Raw genomic sequence first — 24,707 nt, 5'->3', positions numbered from 1 at the left:
TTCCATAATTTTCTCAAGTAACCCTCATCACAGCAGTATGAAGTAGGGACTATCATCTTTACATGAAATTTAAGTTCTGAAAGGTTAATTATTCAAGTTCAGACAGATGATAGGTCTCAGAAGTGGAAAGGAAACAAATATGGGCTATAGAAGAGTCTTTCTCTCTATATATCCTACTTTACTCAAGAAATTCAAGTGAAGGCATTGGCATAGTTTAAAATCGCTTTAGACAACCGGCTGGCTGTATTCTCCTGGCAGAGAAACTACTCTGAGACTGAGCCACAGGGTCTCAGCCTTACAAGCATCACATCTTTGCTGGGATAGTGTTTTGCCGAAATGTGGGAGAAAAGATTTTGAGCAGGACCATAATATGAGAGTAAGACACTGAATCAAATCACCCTTTTTTCACTTCTCTTTTTAAAACTGAGGTGAAATTAACCATTTTAAAATGTACAATTTGGTGGCTTCTAGTATGTTCACAATGCTGTGCAAACCACACTTCTTTCCGTCCTCAGACTGTGTCAGGAAAAAGTCTCAGTGGTGCTGGTATATATTTAATAGCTCTCTAATATTTGATAATTTCCCTTTTTTTAAAAAAAGAGAAAGCAGATTTTGAAGCTCTGATAAATAAGCATACAACTAGAATTTGATAGCATTAAACTTGATGTTTTAATTGTATTTATTTTGTATTTGCCCTAATTTTCTACTTATGTAGTAATAAAATTTCCATAGTAAATAAATGCTTAAATAAAATGGTAAGTTGATTTAAAGAAAAATTTTAGGTAAATAATAGAATTTTTGGTACATAGACATGGCCAAAAAAAAAAAAAAAAAAAAAATCACAAAGGGGATACATGAATGACTGAAAATTCAGAAACTCTCTTGGCAATCAGATGAAAAGTGACTGGGAGAGTCAGATGGTGAGCATTAAGAAAGAAGCCAGACAGAAGAACTGGCCAGTCAAAACGGCACAGGGCTGAGAGCCTAGGACTTGAGAAGGTGGAATCTGATAATAAATTCTAGAATGTGGACTGGCCCGGAGTCCTTCCTGTTGCAAGTCCATTGGCCAGCCTATTTTCCACAGTGGTTCAGAAGTTATCTGCTCTCAGAATTACAGAAATGTATCCCGTCTCAGAGCAGCAGCAGATTTATGCTTAGACTGGGCATGAGAATGGAGGGCAACAGACTCTGAGGGCTGTGTTCATAGAGGACACGCAGGAAGGAAGGCCACGGATGGGCCAAGGGAGCTGAAAGGGTAGGCCATGCTCTACAACTGCCGGCTGCCACGTAAGGAAACGCTTCCGTCTCCCAGATAACTGTTAAGGAGGGAGGCAAGGAAGAGAGGTAAGGCCAGGGACCTGAGAGGTGATCTTTAACGCATTGCTTGTCCTTTTGCCCTCAGGCTTTCTGATGAAGGCTTGTAGTTAGAGCTGAGATGTGGGAGTGGACATGTGTAATGACTTGTCTTCCCTCCCATAGATCTGCTCACAGGGCCCATTCGTGCAGGAAACGGACTGCATGCCTCAGAAGTGAGGCTCTGCTGCTGGAAGATCCTTCTCCGCCTACAAATCTGTTTCTAATGATTCACCATTTGTAAATGGAACTCCCATCCCAGGCTCTTCATTAGTAAGAGGTTATCAAGAAGAAAAATGGGGCACCCATCTGGAGATAAAAATCCCTGATGCCTAACAGATTGTCAGGAAGATTTCCAACCCACTAGATTTGAAGACAATGCATGTCTACACACACACACACACATACACACTGCAGAGCTGCTCTTAGCCAGAATATTCATTCATTCTAGGCACCCCATATTTATTAGGCTATCTACTGCTTGAAAGACAAAGTCCCTCCTTTTAAAATGCAAATACATTTCAAAGAAACAATGCTGTAAGCCAACGGCTCTGTAAAATTGGTCCAACAGTGTTGATAAGATGCTTTCCCCTAACATCTTGGAGAGATCAGATACACTGAGAAAAATGAGAGTTTGATCCATGGAAATTGCATTTCCCTCCAGTTGCTACCACATTTCTTTGTTTTCCTTTCTGCAAAATTTGTCTCAAGAGTTGTTCTTGTCCCTTGTCCACATATTCATCTTCATACTCATTCCTACCTGGCAAAGTCACCAGTGACTTCACATTGTCAGACCCAGCGGTCACTCTTCTGTCTTCCTCCTCCTTGATTCTTGGCGGCATTTGACACAGTTGAACTCTGTAATCTGAAACGCTGGCTTCTGCAACATTCAATTCTTCCGATTTTGATCCCACCTCACCAGCTGCTTCTTCCCAATCTCCTTCCCCTCTGTGCTACTTCTAAAAGTAGGAGACCCCAGGGCCATCCCTCGGCTCTTTTCTCCATCTCCAGTCTTGCCCTGGGTGATCCCCCAAGTCCTGAGGCCGTGAATACCATTTCTAGGCTGACAGCTTCAAACGGATACCTCTAGTCCTGACCCCTCGCCTGAGTTCGGGACTCAAATATCCAACTATCTACTTGTTATCTCTAATTGTATGTCTAATAGGCATTTCACACGTAATCTGTCTTGCACAGAACTTTGATTTTTCCTCCCTTATTTCTTCCTCTATCTTCCCCTTCTCAGTAATGGCATCAACATCCAACCAGTGGCCAAAACAAACCCACCCTATCTTGTCAGGTCTCTGGCCTTCTTGCTGGTCTCCCTGTTTCTGTTCCTCTATTCAAAATTCTCCAATGGCTTCTCATCTCAAAGAACATCTAAATCCTGATCTTAGTCTATGATTTGCCCACCCACCTACCTCTGCATGACCTCGTCTCCTCCCACTTCCTCTCTGTTCACCCCAATCCCTACACGCTGACGCCCACGCGCATACCACGTGCGCTTCCACGCAGCACCTCTGCACCCACTGTTTCCTCTTCCTGGAGCACCCTTGCCTCAGGCATCAGCATGGCTTACTTCCTCACTTCTTTGCTCAAACATCACCCCATCAAAGAGGACTCTCCTGATTACCTAATCTAGGACTAGCCATCCCTGTCATTCTTTAGCCCCTCACGACATGTTGCTTTACCTCACTGTCACTACCTGGCACGTGCTGTTTATTACTATCTGTTTCCACCAGAGCGTAAGGTCTAGGAGAGTAGGGACTTGATCTCATTTGTCCCCTGCTCTATCCTCAGAGTCTAGAAGAGTGCCTGGCACATAGTAAGTGTTAAATAAGTATTTTTTTGAATTAATTCATAAATCTTTATTCTCTTCTTGGACTCCTTCATGTTCGATCCATCTGAAAAAATCATCCGTTCATCTCAATTTCAAATCCACCCACTTTTACCCTCATTTAAGTCACCATCATCTCTTGCCAGGGCCACTGCTTAGCATCATGCCTGGCCTCTCTTGTTTTTTCTCTAAAATCCATTTTCCAAACTGCAGCCAGTGATTTTTTTAAAACATAAAGCAGGCTCCTTGTTTAAACCTGTGAGTGGTTCCCAGGGCTCTGAATAAAGTCCAAACTCTAACCTGGCCTATAGGCCACGCATGACCCGGCACTGTTGCCCTCTCCCATCTCCCACTCTCCCTTCCCTGCTCGCTGAGCTTTAGCCACACAAGACTGTCCTGTTTCTTGAATATACCAACTGTGTTCCTGCCTCAGGAACTTGGCACATGCTGCACTTTCTGTGCAGACAGCTCTTCCCCAGATAACCACATGACTGGCACCTCCTCTTTATCTGAGTCTCAACTTAAATTGTCACCTTCTCAGAGAGTGACCCTTCCTGGCCATTCATCTAAGCCAGGCCTGACACAGTCACTCCCTTTCATGTTATAGCACTTGGTTTTCTTCATAACACGTAAGCTGTTAATTCGCTCGCGTATTTTTCTGCCCTCTCCAGTAAGATATCCTGCCTTATTCTCCACTATATTCCCAGTATACTATATAAATCTTGGCATTATTATTATTATCAGCAGTAGTAGTATTTGCACAAGAACAGTTATTCATCAACTATTTGTTAAATTGAATTAAATTTGGTGGCTTTTAAAATTTTTTTCTTGAACAAGTAAATATTTTGTACAACTGTTCTAAGTTTTCAGTCGATGATATTATTATTTGTATTGGTAAAACTAATAAGTGGTAGCAAACATCACCAGAACCTCAGGGGCTTAAATCAATCAAAGTGTATTTTGCATTCATTTCCCTGTTAATTGAAGGTGTTATGTGGGCAGAGTTCTCCACACTGATTCCAGGACCCAGGTCCTTCCATCTGGTGGCTCTACCATACTCTACCTTCATATTGTCCACTGCATTCTCTTCATCTGACTTGTCAGCATGCAAAGAGAAAGAGCAAGCCGATGACCTCCCTGGAAATGTTGGGGGCCAGGCCTGGAAGGGGGTGACATCACTGTTACCCACATTCCATTGACCAGAACTAATCATGTGGCTCCACCTTAACCCCAGGGGAGGCCCTTTGACTAAGAGCTGCCTGGGGACAGGACTCGGGGCTGCCAGGGCCGGAGAGCACCTGTTCCACGTCTGCAGCACCCCTGCACGTTCCGCAGGGCGCGCCCTGACTTCCAGGGGCCTGCCGCATGAAAGAGTTTGATGATCGCCTTTTCCGTACTGGGGTTTCCCAGGAATTGACAGATCAACCTCAGCAGATAAAGACCAATCTGTCCATCTGTCAGAGCGGATGGACACGAAGCTCCGCCAGAACAATGCCATCCCCTCAGCATGCTTTTCCGGCATTCCTAGTACAGCGTTTGAGCCCCACTTCTAGTCACAGTATCAGCCCAAACTTATGATCTTTAACAGCTAGTTTGAGCCTCTGAACTTCAAGGCCTAGTTTCTTGTTAAGACAAATGGATTTTGAGCGTCGGTTTTAAGCTGACTCACCTTTACTAGTGGTTTCTCTCTTTTAGCTCATCTTAGACTTAAGCTAACTTTTTGTGTTTGGCTGTACACAATATCTTATCACGTATCTTAAGATACGTGATATCCAGTATCATGAGAAACAGGCTACGTGAATTCATTATCAATAGCTCAGCCAGGGTGGGAACAAATTCAAATAGACAGCCATACAATGTTCTAAAGGAGTGGATTTGAATATTTTCAAGTTTGTTGTGAATGAAATCCGATGAGGGTAGGCCACAGAGCCCAGTGAAGACACTTTTACTTTCCCCTCCCTCTTCTTGGTTTACTCTCACTCACCTTGAGCTTAGCCTCTGATCTGCGTCTCACAACTGTCTCACTTAAGCAACTAATGGAAATTACAAGGCCCTAGAGACAAGGAAGAAAGGTATATTTAAAAACAATGTAGAATTTTATAAATAGAATGAAAAGATTCAAACCCTAGCCCCACTCCAAGAACCAGCACGAGGGCATAAGAGCAAAACACATGAAAATAAGTGTGGAATCTGATACGGTTCTGATTTTGTTCATTTCTTTGACAAAATTAAATATCAACATACATCCAGCTAGACACATTTAGGAACAAAAAGCAGATAAAAGAGACCACTTGAGGAGAGAAGATATATAGAAGTAGAACAACTGTATAACAACCTTAAGGCCCTTTTTATTTATTTGAAGTAATTTGGTAAACGTAGACCGTAGTCAAAAGTGTTATACATAAAAGGCAGAATACTGTGGAGCCGAGTGAGCGCAGGAAGCCTGCAGGATACTCAAGGGAAGGCATCGTGTGGATTGGGGGTAAAGAGAGGAGATTCTCCAGGGAGGGGACAGCGTAAGAAGGGCATGAAGATGAAAATATATGAGTAAAAGAGAGATGAAGAAAACAATCTGCTGAAGTAGGGCATGTGTAGTGAGATGCTCTATAAGAAAAAATGGAAAAATATGATTTATTGAGCAAGGCTCGTTGTTAGCAGGCTAAGGAGTCCAGACCTCAAGTGATCAGAAATAGGGCAATAGTGTAGGGTCTTAATCAGGGGAGAGAGATGATGAAAGCGGTGACAAATCTGGCAGCAGTCTGTGGGATAAATTGGAGACGAGGGGACCAGTGAAGAGACTGCTGCAGTAATTTATATGGGACTTGATAGGGATTTGGCTCTGAGAGGTAGTGCTAAAACTGAGACCCAGGGACAAATCCAAGATGGAGAGATGCTTGAATGGTCGGATACAAGAAGTGTAGGAGAAGAGGGGTGAATGAGAAACCCTGGGATGGGGCAGTGATGGTGGCACTGAGCAGTAGGAACTTACGAAGTATATCATGCATCTTTCATTTTAAATTTTGCAACATTTATTACTGAGCTAGTTATCATGGAATATTTCTTTGTAATTTCTAATTCTCCTACACATGGTTAAGATTAAAGTTAATATTCTTGCTGGCTTTAGTTTCATATAACTTTGAAATTTACAAAGTTGAAGGGATTGACAATACACTTCAAAATAGTACACAGTTGCCAGACTGTGTTTTAATCTATAATAGAATAGCAGAACAACACTACATGTAACCAAAACGTATTTTACTAGGAGAGGCAAAATCAAAATGGTTCTTGAATAAGTGTAGCTGTTATAAGACTGCTAATTGCTCCTTAAGTATCATGTTAACCTTTTACATGACATTTTATGCTTTTTAATAATTACTTCTGTAGCAAGTAGAAATAGGTGCAACTGATGCCAAAAAGGCAAAGAAAGATCTACACTCTGCCAGAGTAAGGTAGACACCAGGAAAGATGTTAAAAACCTGGTGAAAAGTAAAGCATGCAAATTTCAGGAAGAAAGAAATGTCTGTATGTGAAATGAATGTAAACATGAAGATCACCCAGGAGCAAATGGGAAAGCAAAAGAGATAAAGCCTCCCCACCCACCAGCAGAGGATTTAAAAGGGAGAAAGCTGTGGTAAACAGAAGTGAGCTGGAGACCCAAAAATTTGAAATGTGTGAATTAGCATAAAATAAAACATTTAGTGGAAAAACTTCAGCCTTTGACATAGTGAAAAATAGAATCATTTCTCAGATTCAAGAGCCTCCAGTTTACCCAAAAAGTGCAAACTTCAGGCCAGAACAAAGGTGGCACAACTCACAGTGCTGTAGGAGAGAGCCAATGGGAACATGAGTAAGTTCTGCATTAGAAGAATTACATTCAGGATCTCTGCCATGGTATTCCCAAAGGCAAGGCTGAAGAATTAAATAGTTCCCGACCAGCAATCCCACTTCTGGGTATATATCCAAAGAAAATGAAAACAGGATCTCAAAGAGAAATCTGCACTCCCATGTTCATTGCAGCACTATTCACAATATATGGAAACAACCTAAGTTGTCTGTCAGCATATGCATGATGAAGAAGATGTGGTGTATATGAATATTCGTATATATGAATATTATTCAGCCATGAGAAAGAAGGAAATCCTGCCATTTGTGACAACATGGATAAACCTTGAGGACATTATGCTAAGTGAAATAAGTCAGACAGAGAAAGACAAATATTTTCTGTATGACATCACTTATATGTGGAATCCAAAATAATTGAACTCATAGAAACAGAGTAGAATGGTGGTATCCAGGGGCTAGGAGTGGGGAAATGTTAATAGAATGGAACAAACTTCCAGCTATAAGATGAATAAGTTCTGGGCATCTAATGGACATTATGGTGATTATAGTTAATGATACCGTATTATACATTTGAAAGTTGCTAAGAGGGCAGATTTTAAAAAAACTTTTTTTTTTTATTGATTTTTCCAAAAAGAGGAAGAGAGAAGGATAGAGATATAGAAACATTGATGAGAAAGAAACATCATCGATCGGCTGCCTGCTACGTGCTCCCCACTGGGAATCGAGCCCACAATCCAGGCATGCGCCCTGACCGGGAATCAAACCATAACCTCTTGGTTCTTGGGTCAGTGCTCAACCACTGAGCCACATCAGTCAGGAAAGAGAGTAGATCTTAAATGTTCTCACCGCAAAAAACAAGTGGTAATTATGTGACACGTTGGAGGTGTCAGCTAACATCATGGTGGTAATCACTTTGCAACTTATAAGTGTATCAAGTCAACACATGATAGATACTTACAAAATATTAAATGTGAGTTATATCTCAATAAAACTGGGAAATAAAATAACATGCTCCCAAAATTTGGATGCATAAATGAGACTGTAGAAAGAGGAAATTGGGAATTTATTTAGAATTAAGGTATATATCAGGAATTTCTAGTTGGTCTCCAATATCTAATCTTCCCTTCTTACTCAGAACAGAATTCCCAAATGTCAGCAAGGCACACATGGCTGCCTAAAATAAAGACTGTATTTCCCAGCATCTCTTGAGGCTGAGGTGTATCCATCTGACTCATTTTTGGTCAATGGGTTATAAGAGGAAGTGGTGTATGCAAATTTAGAAATGTCTTTAAAAGAAAGGAGCATGCCCTCTTCTTGTGATTTTTTTCATTCCTGGTCACTGAAAAAGAAGTGTGATGGTTGAGACTAGAAAAGCCACTTCAGACCTCAAAATGAAAGCCACACATTGAGGATGGTGACACAAGAATATAGGAGCCTGGGTCCCTGGTAATAATGAAATCTTCGTACCAACCATAGATAAGGTTTACTTGAAAGTGAGATCAACTTCTATCTTGGTAGAGTCCCTGATAATTACTTAACTAAAAAAGTTATCTCTAGGATAACTAGAACTTACAGAGGTAGGACAGGCCCAACCAAAGCAAACCGGTATAAGGCTTCCAGCACTAGGAAAGCAGGCAGGGTCCTTTGAAAGTAACTATTAGGGTGAGTCTGATCAGCCTTAATGAGCATAAGTTTTAGCTTGACACTGAGAAAAAAGGGAAATAAGTTAATCAAACCACCTAATTAGACGACTGACCAGGTGAGGCTTGGAGAAAGTGATGAGAACATACTTAGCACCTTCTATGCTGAAAACACTCAAAATAAAAAAAGGGGGTTTTGGCTCTCAAGCTGAAAGTCAGGAGGAAGTCAATAAAGCGCTGAGTTTATCAGTTCGTTCCAAACATGGGAGAGCATGAACCTTGTATGTCAGGCTCAAAATCAGCAGCAACCTTGGAGACTTCTTGCAGGGCTAAGAAAGCACAGTAGAAATTTTCTGGGTAGAAAGTTCATGGTTAAATCATGACTATGTTGCTACAGGGTCTTGCCATCAGCTAACAATCTATGAGAGGAAACTAAAAATGTTAAATGAAAGTGAAGAAACCACAAAATCAAGGCAGTCTGAGAAATGGTAGACCTCATTTTATCACGCAAGTTGAAGAAGCACAGTTTGATAAGGCGGGGAGGCCCAGTCTGGGGGTCAACCAAAGGACTGCTCTTTGGAATTCACAAACACAGGGAATATCATGGTCTTGGCTTTGAGCGCTAGATAAGAGCGTACTTAGAAAGTAGTTTCATAGGAACCACTATGTAATAGTTGTTACAACACAATTTAGTTCCACATTCTGACAGAAAACTCAAAATCTCCATTATGCCATTACCCAGCTTTAAAAAGGGAACTGTGACCAACCCACAGGCAGTAAATCAGAAATTTAAAAAAAAAAAGTTGAAAAGATTTACATAAAGAGAAATTAACTGAGAAAGCCAGGTTATTGCTTACATGTTACTAGAAGCCCAAGAAAAGTATTTACAATACGTTTTAAAATGTTTCTTTAAAAAAAAAAAAAATCTATACGGCCATTAACTGTTAAAAAACAAACAAACAAAAATCACCTCTATTTTAGGAGGAATATCTTTTTTTTTAATGTAAAGATTGAGCAAGTGAGAGGAAAGAGGAGACACCCAGTTTGAAGGGCAGGTGTAAACGAGGAATTGGGCAGCAAAAAGAACGGTAAGTGCTGCTAGGGAGCTCCAGACACGGGGCTAAGAGAATGTGGAAGTCTGTCTGGAAGTCAGGGGGACCCCTTTTAATCATGGTGCAAAAGATCTGATTGAAGGCGAAAGGAGGAAGGAGACTAAATGGAGTTTTTAGAACACTTTGCCTCCCAAACTCGGTTTGGATGTACGCTGCTGGGAAGCGGGAAGAGCCCGGAGCGTCCCACCCGTGGCTGGCGGGCAGGCCCGGCGGAGCCATCAGCTCAGGGGCGCCGTGGCTCTCAGGCTGCCAGGAGGAGCCTCGCCCCCACGGGAAGCCTGAGGATCACGTGCAAAAGCAACAGGAGACCTACTTTCATAACAGGAAAACTAGTGGGAGATAAAATCTAGCAGGAACACTACATATTTTTTAAATGTGGCAAAATGGGGGGAAAACATGCTAAGTTAATAATAGCATCCTTGCAGAGAAAAGAACATGAAGACAGGGGGAATTGATGGACATAATTTATTGGGTCTAAACGTTCTTTACATGGGTTCCTGCTTCAAAAAATAAAAGGAAACAAAGCAAAACTCAGATCTGATTCAGACCTCACAGCACAGTGTCATTTTTCTGGATGACTTCGCCAGGCTGTGCAGGAACATGTGTTGCATCATTCTTGCTATAGCGAAGCACTAAACTTCTTTCCAGCTCTCTTCCCCAGTTTTTCTCCTGAGGCAGTCCTTCCCTCCTCCCTCTTCACCCTGAGTGCTGCCCCCTGGGCTCCCCTTTGCCCTCTCTCCCTCTCCGAAATCCTGGTCACAGCACACTGTCCCCCTCACCCCCATCACCTACCCAGACCCAAAAAGGTCAGCTTGGGTTCAGTGGCATTCAGCAAGAATTTAGCCCATACATGAACCACTTACAACTCTTCAACTGTGCTCTTGGGAAGGCTTAATTCACATGGTCATCTAAGATCAAAATGTTTTCGAAAAAAATTAAAATATTCTATTACCTTTGCACACATGGAAAAAAATAATAACAGCTAATACTTTTATAGCATTTACTAATGCTTTATGTCTATTATTTCCTTTAATCTCCATCATCATCATCTTCTCCCTCCTCCCCCTTTAACACATGAATAAACCGAGGCCACACTGTTTAGTTAGCTGGACAAGTTTCTGAGCCCTGCTCCTCAGTCTGGCTCCAGAATCCACATTCTTAGCTACTATACCACACGGACCCTCATCTCTCCCCATTGGGATTCTCTTCTTCAGTTTCTGTCTCTGTGGATGGCACCCCTGCATATCCACTAACCCCCACCCCCTCACCCCCCACTTTCCACGCAGTATCTGGGCCTGCATGGATTCCTGCAGCAGCCTCTCCCTGCCTGTGTTTTTGCAGGAGTGTGTACATTCTCTCCCTCGGCCCTCCTCTCCCCTCCCCTCCCCCCACACCATCTTCTCACCATACGTAACCAGAGTGTGGGGTGTCCGGTATTTCAAACCAGCACTTTCGCTTCTTGTGTAATAAGATTTTAAACACACACACACACACACACACACCAAGAAACAAGATATTTTTAAATTATCAAAACAAAGATTTTGAGTGGGGTGTTATGAGACTAGATCTCAACATTTCTGAACCCCTGAGGGTGAAATTAGGGACAAAATGTATTGGAAATCTTCCAGTAATGTACTTCCTGTGGCTCTAAAAGTGGAAGTAAGACCACGTCTCCTGGGCAGGCTCTTCTTGGTTCTGGAGGGGAGCAAGTTAATGACCTCAGGGTAGTGGCCACTGGCGGTCCACATGGCAGTGGATGGTGGAGCCTGTCCCAAGTCAGCCCTCCCGAGGTTACCAGCACCCAGGATACTGGCAGTAAACAGAATGGATTTTAAAAGTAGATGGTTGGGAGCAGGCCACTTTGGGGTGGTAGTTTGTGGGGGTTGGGGGTTGGGGAGAATACTGTTTGGGTCTGGGGAAGGGCAGGTCTAACAGGAGTAAAACCCCTTTACCCTTCAAAGAACAACTGTGCGCCTTCAGCAAGGACCCAAAACCGACACCCAGACAAAACATGTTTTTTGGAACAGAATCAGCAAAAATGAAGTATTCTTGGAACTCAGCAAGGGGTTCCTCCAGCCTCAAGGGGCAGCTGAGTTCTGAGCACAACATAAGAGGTACAAACAAGACCCTATAGATTACTGGCCATATAAAAGGTAGGGAGGAGCTAAGAAAGAGAGACTGCATTTCCCACTTACCTAGGCATGTGGGAAGTAGAGAAGGTTTTTGTTTGTTTTTTAAATGGAATGTGATCTTGTCTCTCAGCGTACATGAAATGGACCATATAAATTATATTAGCTATTATTACAATTACTTCCTTCTCTCCTTTCTATGTCTGAGACCCTGGCCTAGAACTGGTGCCTCCTCCTAATTTTCCTGAGCCAACACCGTATATCACTGTTTGACCCTACTCTGACATCATTTCTTCACCAAAGGGGGCCTATGCTTTGGTGAGATGTTCATGCTCTAGTCTGGGTCTCAAATTTGCAGGACCACAAATGCATTTGGTCAGTTCAGTCTGTACAATAGTGGGTAAATTGATTCACACTAATGAAATCCACAAGAGGATGATTCATGAACTGGGAGAGCAATATGTTACATTACAGAGAAAGATAAAAATGGCCTGAACAGCAAGGACATGCATCTGAACGGAACACGGTGTTTAGAATGACTCAGTCCACCCTAGAAGCTGAGAAACAAAGCAAAGCATTGCCTTGTCGACACAGAATCAAAGCATTGTATGCCGTCACAGGATACTTTAAAAAATCCTAGTTGACTGAGAAATTGCCTTCCATGATTGCTATGCTTGAAAAACCAAGACTGGTATCAAGAATGAGATGTTCCTCTCCCTTGAGGATACCAGAGCAAAACTGATAAATTCTTACAGCCCAGCCCTCTTTTCCCCATTATCAATGAGAGACACTCTTGTTCTATTAGTACCTGCCACCATGCTCAGAATTGTTAAACTTACATGTAATTTTTATCAGTTATAGTTTAATGGGTAATTTAGTTGGTGGCAAATAAGTCTAAGCATCATAGCATAGCACCCAAGAGCTAAAGGTACATCAGCCATCACCTAGCTCACTGGTTTTTAAATTGTGTTTCATGGGTCCAAGGGCCTGCTGAGCAGGAGGAGGCTGAGTAGATGGGTTGTAGCTGACCACCCCCTTGTAAAGAGTTTGGCTTATTTAAAGTGCAGAAGCCACTGATATATTTTAGTACAGAATGACAGGATGACAGTGACATTTTAAATAAGCAGTTTGGAGAGTGTTATTGGGGAAAGACAAGGGTTGAAGTGAGAAGACCACCTAGGAAGGTATAGTATTTGTCCAGGGAGATATGATGGTATGATCAGGATGATAGCAGCAGAGCTGGAAAGAAGTGGATGGATTTGAGATGTAATTAAGAGGTAGAAAGATAGGACTTGGCTAGTGAGGGAGCAGAAGTTATCAAAGATTCATTCATTTATCTCATCTAGAAAATTTATTGAGTGCTTACAATGGGCTAGGCACTCATTACAACAGGGTTACGTGCTCAACTAGAGAGCCAAGTCCCTGCCTTTCCTGGATTTCATATTCTAGTGAATAAAGACAGACGGTAGACCAGAACGCAAAAAGGCAAAATATTAACATGCTTGGGAAGAGCCTGAGATATCACCTGCAGGCTCACATCCTTCCTTCCCCTTCTCTCAGGGATCATTGTCCTGTGCCATCTGTTGTCCAATCAACCAGTTTCTCAACTCCCCGAAAATCATTTAATATATTTTGTCCAGTTTTTCAGTTTGTAAGACCGAAGGTGAACTTACTCCCTGTTATTTCATCATGGCCAGAAGTGCAAGTGACTTTTTTTGCACAGCTTTGATATAAGGGATAAAGGAAAGGGAGGGGTCAAAATTTACCACCAGGTTCTGTCTCCAATAGCTCAGTAGATGGTTGGGAAGAAGAGGCTAATGGCTTGGGATTTTCCTCCCACTCTCCCTCCCCCTTCTCTCCCTTCCTTCCTCCTTCCCTTCCCTCCCTTCCTTCCTCCCTCCCTCCCTTCCTCCCTCCCTCTCTCCATTCTTTCCTTCCTTCCTTCCCTCCCTCCCTCCCTCCTTCCCTCCCTCCCTCTCTCCCTCCCTCTCTCCCTCCCTCCCTCCCTCCCTCCCTCCCTCCCTTCCTTCCTTCCTTCCTTCCTTCCTTCCTTCCTTCCTTCCTTCCTTCCTTCCTTCCTTCCTTCCCTCCTTCCGTGTATGTGTACTTTAAAATTTGTTTTGTTTTGAATATTCTTGAGAGCAGAGTAATGATAGAAAGGATGGAAATCAACAGAGTAGTTCCGGACATGTTGAGTTTGGGGTGCCTTATGTAAGATATGATGCTAGAGTTCAAAGAGGAGGAGGTGGGTGGTATCCTTGGTCACCTGTGCATGTGGAGAGTTCACCGAGGCAAAGAATCCTACAGAGGGAACAGATTTGTGGGGGGAGATCTAGAGCTCAGATTTTGAGATGTTAAGTCTATGAGACATTCAAATAAGAGTATCAAGTAGGCAGTTCAATATTTATACCTGGAGCTCAAATAAGAGCCCTGGGCTGCAGATATAAACTTGAGGCTCTTCAGCACGTAGGGAACATTGACATCATGTAAAAGGATGAGGTTACTTCAGAAGAGAGAGAAGAGAAAAGAAGAGGAGAGGAGAGCAGACAAGACAAGACAGGAGGGCCCAACAACGAGCTGAGGACATCAGCATTTCGAGGCTACACAGGAGAAACCATCAGAGCGGAATAAAAGCACTGGCCACAGGTGCAAGGGAAACCAGAGAGAGCATTTGCAAAGGGAAAGAGCATTTCAAGAGGAAATTTCAGTTGTTTCAAATGCTGCCAAGAGGTCAAATAAGTTTTAAAAATGTTAGGACTCCATTGGATTTAATAACTTGGAAGTCGTTAGTAAGCTTCTCAGGAGCACTTTTGGTGGGATGGAGCAGGGGAAGTTGGACCAGAGTCAGTGAAGAATGAATGGGAGGTAAAGTGAAGGCCGCATATGCAGACAGCTCTTCCATGGGGAACGGAAAAGAAGGGTAATTCTGGAGAGTCATGATGACTTAGGAAAGGTTTGTTGTTTACTTTTAAAATGTAAGACACATCCCCAGGAAAAAAACCGTGTATGACCAGCTCAGCCACATCTCGTCTCCGACGACCAGCTGCCCGAGAACATCATCCTGATCAGCGCCTCTCACCAGCAGGCTCTAAGCTCAGCTTTCACTGAACTTCAAGATGAAGAACCACCTGCAGCATGTGAGCCACTTGCTTCAGCTCCTGCGGGGCCTGTGGTCCCAGGTCCTGGGCTGCTGCGCGTGTCAGCTGCCACGGCAGAGAGGGCTTTCCCTGCCAGCTAATTGCAGTTTTTAAAATTTTTGTTTTTACCATATATATATATATATATATATATATATACTTAGAATTTTACTGTATTTTTTATTATACTATTGAGTAAAATAAAATGCATTTTAAATGAAAATAATAAAAATAATAATAACAAAAGAAATAAATAAATAAAATGTAAGACACAGCATATTTAGATGATAAAGCCAAGAGGTTAAAATGCAGAAATAGAGACTAACAAAAGAGCAAGTCTCCTGAAAGGGCTCCAGAGGTGTCCAGGGTCCAGAACCCACTGTCTAAGGGCCGTTACTGTACTCTCTTCGGTTAGCTTTGGCAGATCTCCTCTAACCCATTAAGACCTCTCTAAAAGCAAGATCAGGCCCTTGATTCTTTTTGAGCCCACATGTGGTATAGCATACAATAAGTGTATGAAATATTTTTTTCAATAAATTAATGTATACATAATGCAAATGAATGAATAAAATTTATCTAGTAAAATCTGCCCTGAAAAGAAGAGCAAATATATCCATGTACTTAATTGCTTTGAGATCAGAAAATATTTTTGGTAGATTTTGGTTAATGTCCCCAGTGTAGAGAATACAATAAAAACAAAATTCTTATTATTAATATTTTAGAGACAAAGTGATTTTTTTTCCAAATTAATCACAACTGATGAATGGTTACTTCCTGTGTAGATCCAAAGGCTTCTTTCAGCATTCTAGGGCAAAGAGTAATTGCTGTATTTTACATCTGAAACCCATTCCCATTTATCAAAATACACTTTAGTTTGGAGAGTGCCACATAATTATTTCCATTATTTCTATTACATCTCTCTATGTTGACATAGTATTATTATGCCATCAATTCTCAGTCATGAGACTAATGATAAAATCAAATCCTGGATAATCCACATCAGTGAATAATAAATAGAATAGAGGACAGTTGGTTTGTCATCCTAATTTGGGCTCATTTGGTCTAATAACCCCATGTCAACTCACTGATGACAGAGGTTCAGCTCAGAAGCCTTTTGTGTGGCAAAGGGTCTACTCAGGATTTTTTAATTTCTGAGATTTATTCACAAGTGGATTAAGAACTAGCTAAAAGGATAGACCCCTCTAGAGGAATACAGTTATATAGTTCAAGGACATGGCAAAAGGCAAAATTAGATTCATAGCATTTAGAGCTAAGAATTAGAACTAAAAAATCACCCAGTCCTTCCCTCTCATTTTACAGATGAAAATAAAACCCAGAGTAATTGCATGACTAGCTCATGGTCACACAATGAGTTAATGAAACATCTTCCTGATAAATGGCATCCCGTCTTACTCCTAGTCCGGTGCTCTACACCAGCTTGCATCCCCAAAGGGTTTTTGTTTTATTATTTTTTTGTCTACTCCAGGGAAAAAAAATTGTCTCCAAATTCAAAAGGAAATTTTAAAATGTAAAGAATAAATTGAAACCTAAGAGAGATAAAGCATTAAGGAAAATTCTGATTTTTGAAACTTATACTACTCTAGATAGGTTCCCAACTCATGGAATCCTTTCAAGCCCCTGTGAGGTTTTATCCCCATTTACAGATGAGGAAACAGAGGTCACATAGACTAAATAATTTACTGCAGGTCATACAACTAGCAAGTGATGTAACAGACAAGAATTGAGGTCTAGAACTCTAGCTACACTTTTTTTTTTTTTTTTTTGACCGACAGATCCTGACTCAGGTTTATTTGTATAAATAGCACAGGAGGACACCAGCTCCATGCAGACAGCAGCCCGGGTGTCACATCAGTCCTTCTGCCCTCACATCGCAGATAGAGGCTTCTACTGTGGAGCCTTCGTGGGGGCCTGGGCACCTTTGGGAGCCCGAGCCTGGGCATTTTTGGGAACTGGAGCCTGAGCCGAAGCTGGGGCTGCACCTGCACCCACAGCCTGGTGCTGGGTTGGAGTCTTGTCCTTGGCCTTGGCCTTTGGCCGGCACAGCCTGAGGCTCTTGGCGATGCAGGCACGAGCACATTTCCCAAGCTTGGGGTGAGCGATGTAAACAAGTCGACTGAGCTTGTGGCTGCTGCCTTTTGAAACCCTGGGCTTGACCTCCTTGGGCTTTATGAGGGCCTTGATAGCCTCTGCGAGTGCACTCATGACCTTGGCGTTGTTGGCCTGCATCTTTTTCAGGCCCTTCTTGTTGTGCATCTTGGCAAAGCACATGTTCCTTAGAAACTTGGGGTCTACTCCCTTAAGAAATTCATATCTTTGTGATCGGGGTTTCTTGATGCCATTTCTGTGCCATTTTCTGGACTGGTTGTGCGTGGTATGGTTCTTGGACTTGGCCATCTCTGTGCCCAAGCCCGTGGCAACTTGAAGCGCCTGGGACCAGAAAAGCTAAATATACTTCTTTGTCCACTATGTTATACTTCAAATGACATCACACCTCCCCAGACAGATCACAACCCCAAATACGGAAACTCTGAGATATAATTTTGCAACCAACATGGGCAATCTTTTAGTGGGGGAGGAAAATGGGGGAGGGCATGAAGAACAAATGGTGCCAGGGACTGGAAAATAGTTTTTGATTGTGAAATTCGAGAAAGCCTAGATTCTGGGAACTCCAGTTCGGTCAAAGCAAATTCTTAATTTCAAACCTTGGCAAAATTCTAGAATAAAATTATTAAATACTAGATGGTTTGTTAACCATTTAGAAAAGAATGCTGTGATCCCATGGAGCCAACATGGGTTCACTAAGGTCATGATGCCAAACCATCAAACATATCCACTAGGAAATTAGATTAAGTCTGTTGGGATTTCATTGTGGTCAAGTTGAAAATATGTGATTAAGATAATAGGATAGTTGGATATGTTCACAACTGGTTGAAGTTGCCTGTGGCCTGTCATATGACCCTGCCTGATATAATTCCATTAAAAATTTCAGCAACATCTTTTTTCAACTTTGGAAATTGTCAGATTTGTGGATAACTCAAAGTTTAATGGGACATGATATATGATAAAAACAAATAATTATTTTGACATACTGAAATGATAGTCAATGACTCCATTTTAGATTTAACAGGGAAAACTACAGTTATACTTTTAAATGAAAATAAATTGATGAGTAGATAACAAATGATGACAGGTAGATAGGCTGATGATGATGATAGATGATAGATAGATGATAGATGATAGATAGATAGATGATAGATAGATAGATAGATAGATAGATAGATAGATAGATAGATAGATGATAGATAGATAAGATAGGTGATAGATAGATGATAGATAGATAATAGATAGATAGATGATTGATAGATAGATAATAGATAGATAGATAGATAGATAGATAGATAGATAGATAGATAGATGATAGATAGATAGATAGATAGATAGATAGATAGATAGATAGATAGATAGATGATAGATAGATAGATGATAGATAGATGATAGATAGATAGATGATAGATAGATAGATAGATAGATAGATAGATAGATAGATAGATAGATAGATAGATAGATGATAGATAGATAGATAGATAGATAGATAGATAGATAGATAGATAGATAGATAGATGATAGATGATAGATAGACAGATGATAGAATTACAAACATTCCAAACAGAGAACATCTGACAACCAAAATTCATGGGAGAGAAAAAACTGAAGTTTAAATGACTACAGGTTCACAAACCAACAGTCATACACAGGTGACAAATAACATAATATGTAAGAGCTTGAGCTTCGACATCAGCATAGCTGGACTCACAGACCAAGTCCACCATGTAGCAGTTGTGTGACCTTGAGCAATGTGCTTAACTTTAAAGCCCCTGGTTCCTAGTCTATAAAATAAGTATTATTTAATGTCACATTGCTAGTAATAGAGCTTGGATTACAATTCAATTCTTCTGATTCCTCATCTGGTGCTTTTTCCATGGAAGGCTACCTTCAAATGGTTGAAAAAGACATTTTAGGGAAAAAACTTAGGAGTATTCCTTGGGACCTTAGAAGGTCAGCCAACATCAGATCAATAGAGGGAAATTATCAAAAAGCCGATTTCAGCTCACTTCAGGGGAGAATTTTGCACCTGGCAGGCCAACATGGAACGGGCTTCCCGCAAGCAGAGCAGTCATGGCATGCCGAGCGACTGGCGGCGGTCGGAGGGATTCCAATGAGAATGGAAAGTGGGGCCAATGAGCTCTGAGGTCTCTTCAGCTCTAGGATTCATAGATCTCTGTGATTCTGCGTTTCTATGAGGGCTTCTCCCCCATGCACCTAAGACCCCTCACCTCCCAAAGGCCCCACCTCCAAACACCATCACATTAGGTTTCATCATATAAATCTGGGGTGAGGGGAGACAAACCAAAAATAAAATAAAATTAGGGGAGTATAATTCTCAGGCAGCTAGGACTTGAGTTGACAAGTGTCCAGAGAGGATGGAGGTACAGAAAAGTGAGCCCAACATTTGATAATTACATTTAAGGCACTTTCCAAATTCTTAAGCTATACAGAGAAAGAGGCAAAGGTCTCACTGTACTAAAGATTAAAGAAAGAAAAACTTGGGAGTTTAAGAACTACAAAGAAGGGAATGCCCTGGTAAATACTCCAACTCTCATTTGAGATATCTGGAAGTGCACACCACATAGATGAGATTCAAACCAAACACAGGTGAACCACAGCTCACTCTCAAAACAGCCCTCCTTCAACGGCCTGTTAAAAGATGGCATAATCCTTCCTGGAGAAAGATTATTTCCTCCAGAGTTCCTTACAATTTTCATACAAAATGTCTGGCCTTTAATCAATAATTACCAGCCATAAAAGAAAAAAAAAAAAAGACCAAAAAAGTAAATAAGCAGTAGAAACAGTCATACAGGTGACCCAGACATTGGAGGTACCAGAGACAGACTTTAAAATAATTGAAATAACTGTGATTTGCATGCTCAAGAAAATAAATGACAAGATGGAAATTATCACCAAAGGGGAGAAGACACAAAATGGGCAAGAGCAATAGATAAAGAGAGAATATCCTAGATAGTTCAAAACCTCACAAAGCCATCCAGGAAAAACCTGAAATGCTCTAGAATTTAAGTAGGATAAACATAAAGAAAACCACACCTTCGTATATCAACATAAAACTAATGAAAATAAAGATGAATACAAAAGTACTAAAAGCAGCCAGAGGAAACAAACACATTACTTTCAGAGGAGCAACAATGAGACCAATGAGACAACGACAAAAGGTGCTGAAAGAAAATAAGTACCACTGAGTGAAAATGTACTTCAAAAATGAAGATAAAGGCATTTTTAGGCAAATAATTCGTTGCCAGGAGACTTCCAATAAAGGAAATATTATGTGGTGATGGACATTAACTAGACTTATTGTGCTGATTATGCTGATCACTTCACAATATAGTCAAACATAAAATCATTGTTATGCACCTGAAACTAATAAATGTTGGTGTTAATTATATCTCAATAAAAAAGAAAAAATGAAATATTAATGAAAACTCTTATATAAGGGAAATAATGTCATATAAACACATAAAAAGCAGGAACAGAAAGGGTAAATCTGAGACATTAATTTTTATTGTATCAAGCAGCAATAAAAATATTTTGTAGAATTAGAAATGTATACAGAATTAAAATGCATACCAACAAAACAAAAAGAAGCAAAAAGAGGAGATGAGTTAAATTATTATTTAAAAAGCATTGTTTAACAGGAAATAGTAAGGATATAAATTATACTAAATGCAAATAAGGAATGATATTGTAATCTCTAAAGTAATAACAACAAAAAAATGGTAAAAGAATATATAACAAGCAAGCTAATAAAAGGAAAAAAATATTAAAAAACACTTGATTAAATGAAAATAAGGCCAAAAACAGAGAGAAAAGGAAGCATAAAACAAGTGGACATAAAGAAAGCAAATATAAAAAAGATACCTATAAATCAAATAATCTCAGTAATTACATTAAATATAAGAATAATAAAAGCTCCCATTAAAAGACAAATACTGTCAGTCTAACAATCACAAGAACAGCTACAAAACCAAAACAACTATGCAGCTTACCAGATACACACCCTACTATGAGTACATCATTGAAAGCCTTTAATCTCGAAGAGACTGAAAGTAAAACATGGAAAGAGATAAACCATGTAAATGCTAACAAAAAAGTATTATAACCACATTATTATCGATCAAAGTAAACTTTACAGCAAGAGACATTATTAAAGATAAAAAGATATTCATAATAATAAAAATATAAATCTTTCAGGAAAGTATAATAATTCTAAATGACATAGATTCAAAAATTGAAGAACTGAAGAAAGAAATATGTAGTCACAGTAGGAGACTTTAGCAAACCCCTTAGCATATGAGAGGGGGAAATAGGCAAAAAACCAATAAATCAGCAAGGATGTAGGAGATAGGAATAACAAAATTAACAAATTTGATTTATTTGACTTATGTAGAACACTCCACCCAACAAATGACTACTCACTCATTCCAAGTACACATGAAACATCTACAAAATTGGCCTTATGCTCTTCATAAATAAATTCTCAACAAATTTCAAATTATTGAAATCATTCAGAGTATATCTACTGACCACAGTGAAATCCCCAAATGTTTAAAAATTAAGCAATTCATCTTTTAAAATAAATTAATATTTTTAAAAATCCACCCTGAGTCAAAAAATAAATCACAATAAAAATTACAAAACATTATTTTAATCCTCACCAGAGAATATGTTTTTATTGATTTTGAGAGAGAGAGGAAGGGAAAGAGAGAGAAACATTGATGTGAGAGAGAAACATAGATCGGTTGCCTCCCATATGTGCCCCGGCTGGGGGTTGAACCGCAACCTAGGTATATGCCCTGACTGGGAATAGAACCTGAAATCTTTTGGTGTACAGATGATGTTCCAACCAACTGAGCCACCCAGTCAGAGCTAGAGAACCCTTTTAACTATACTATAGTGAAAAGATGACATCAACCTGTGGAACGGCTACAACTATGCCTAAAGGAAGGTGTGTAGTGTTAAATGCATGTATTAGCCAAAAAAAAGAGCTGAAAATCAATTACTTGAGGATCCATCTCAAGTTAGTACAGAAACAGCACATTTAATCCAAAAAATCAAGAAAAAATAAAAATAATAACATGAATTAATGAAATAGAAAACAAATGTACACAAGAGAAAATATAATAATAATAATGAACACCTAGCAAAACCAATCAAGGAAAAAGAATTCAGAAGTTACCAAAATAAAAAATGGAATGAAAAAGGAAATATCACTACAGATTCTACAGACATTAAAAAACAAAAAGAGACCCAGTCAGAGGCTCCAGGTTGCTGTATGGGGCCTAAGGTGATGGGTCTGGTAAGGCATGACAATAGTCCTTGTCCCCATACAGAGGCAAGTTTGCAGCTCAATTCTTCCCGTGTTGACCCAAACCAGGACCAGGATAGGGGCCACTGGCTGGTCCCTATCAGACAACGGCAGCAGTCACACTGACAAACCCAGCTCAGGTAAATACTGCCTCATTCTCCAGGTCTTCACCTACCCTCATCCCCAACCAAATCTAATGCCCTAATTGAGGGGCACCTGTTCATGTCACCACAGCCCAGGCCTCCTGTGTCCGTCCATACCAGTGAGGTGCTCCTGGGTGGGGTCCCTATTTCTGACAGTCAATGTGATGGAGTGTGGGAGAGTGTTCCAGGCAGAGGAACCACCATGTTTAAAGGCTTCAAAGTGGGACTGAGCTGGGAAGATTCATGAAAAAGATCCTTCTTGTGTCTGCAGGGAACAGAGGGTGTAAGTGGTTTCACACCTGGAATGGCAGGCTGAGGGGTTGTATGTCATTCTGAGGGTCCTGGAGGGTTGTGAACAGAAGGGGACACAGTCTGAGTTAGGGTTTTAAGAGTTTTTCAAAGGCTGCTCAGAAGTGGAACAGACTGGAATGGGGATGGTAGGAATATTGAGGCACAAAGATGTTGGTTACGTGGTGGAGAAATCATCAAGCTGGCAAGTGGTGACACTGAGAACTGAAGAAGCACAGAGGTTAGTCTGTGACCTGAGGCCACCTGGCTCCAGGGCTGGACAAGGTACAAGAGAGGCCTGAGCCCATGGAGCCTTTTCCCATGGGTTCTGATAGCTGAAGAAGCACTTATGGAATCTACACAAGGAAGTGGAGGGTGTCCCAGTCTCTCTCTGGTCCCAACCCCACTCATATGGTCTCTGGGACTGTGGTGTCTTGAGACTCTTCATCTGCCTTTGGATCTCAGGACTCTGGAGATACCCCCAACTCAGGGTCCCAAGTCCAGGACAAAGATTATATGGAAGGGCTCCCATTTCTGGCAACCAGTGGTAAGAGATGTGAAAGCTTATCCCAGGAACCAGTACCAGGATGGGCTGAGCTGGGAGTGCTCAGGAAACCACAGGTCTCCTTTCTTTCAGGTCGGAACAAAGATAATGGGGCCAGAATCAGGATCGTAATAGTTGCCTGAGAAGTTAGGCAACTATTATGGAGGTAATGAGAGGTTTGGATCAGAGAAGGCAGGTCATTTTACCCAGGTACAAATAGGCTCCATCTGGCTGCAGAAGGGAGAATAGACTGTGGGGGTAGGGAGGAGGAAGGAAACCTAGGAAGAGACTACTGTAATAGTCCAGGTGACTGTTAATGGGCCAGAATGGTGGCTTGGAGGTGGGAGAAGTACTTGGATTATGAGTCTATTTTTAAAGAAAGAACAAGCAGATTTTTAGATTTGTAGGTGGCAGAAATAAAAAGAGGAGTCAGGAATGACCCTAGGTATTTGGGTTCCAGCAGCTGTACAGATGAGAGCTTCATCAACTGGGATGACTATTATGGCCTGATTTCTGTCCCCCTAAAATTCATATGTTGAAGTTCTAATGTACCTCAGAATGCAACCATACTTAGAGATAAGGTCTTTAAAGAAGTGGTTAAGTTAAAATAAAGCCTGTAAGTCAGAGCCCTAGTTTGATATAAATGGTGTCATTATAAGGGTAAGAAACACCAGGGACACATGCTCACAAAGAAGCAACCAGGTGAAGAGGCAGGATCAGGGCAACAATCTGCAAGCCAAGGAGAGAGGCCTCAGGAGAAACCAAACTTGCCCACAACTTGATCTTGGACTTCCAGCCTCCAGAACGGTAAAAAAATAAATGTTCTGTTTAAGCCAAAAATAAGAAGAAGAAAAGAGGATGCCAAGATGATTCACAGGGAAAAGGACAGTCTTTTCAACAAATGATGCAGGGAAAATTGGATATCCACATGCAAAAGAATGAAGTTGAACCTTATCTACACCATATACAAAAATTAAAATCAATCAAAGACCTAAATGTAAGGGTTAAAACTCTAAAACTCTTAGAAGAAAACAGGAAGGAAAACCTACATGACATTGGATTCTGACAATGAGTTCTTATATAGGACACTGTGTCTAAGATAAGAACAAGCAACAAAAGAAAAAATAATTTGTACTTCATCAAAATTTAAAACAAAAGTGCATTGAAGGAGACTATCAAAAGAATGAGAAGACAACCCACAGAATGAGAGAAACATTTGCAAATCATA

The 24,707-nt window shown here is 40.8% G+C and overlaps 1 pseudogene; it reads right to left on the bottom strand.

Moving 5' to 3' along the window:
- Positions 1-16,953: 16,953 nt before the first annotated feature.
- On the bottom strand, positions 16,954-17,463 carry LOC107535954 (large ribosomal subunit protein eL29 pseudogene; annotated as a pseudogene).
- Positions 17,464-24,707: the final 7,244 nt, after the last annotated feature.

Source organism: Miniopterus natalensis, chromosome 7, assembly GCF_054644295.1.
Source record: "Miniopterus natalensis isolate mMinNat1 chromosome 7, mMinNat1.hap1, whole genome shotgun sequence".
Lineage (NCBI taxonomy): Eukaryota > Metazoa > Chordata > Mammalia > Chiroptera > Miniopteridae > Miniopterus > Miniopterus natalensis.
This window is presented reverse-complemented; position numbering and strand designations above follow the sequence as displayed.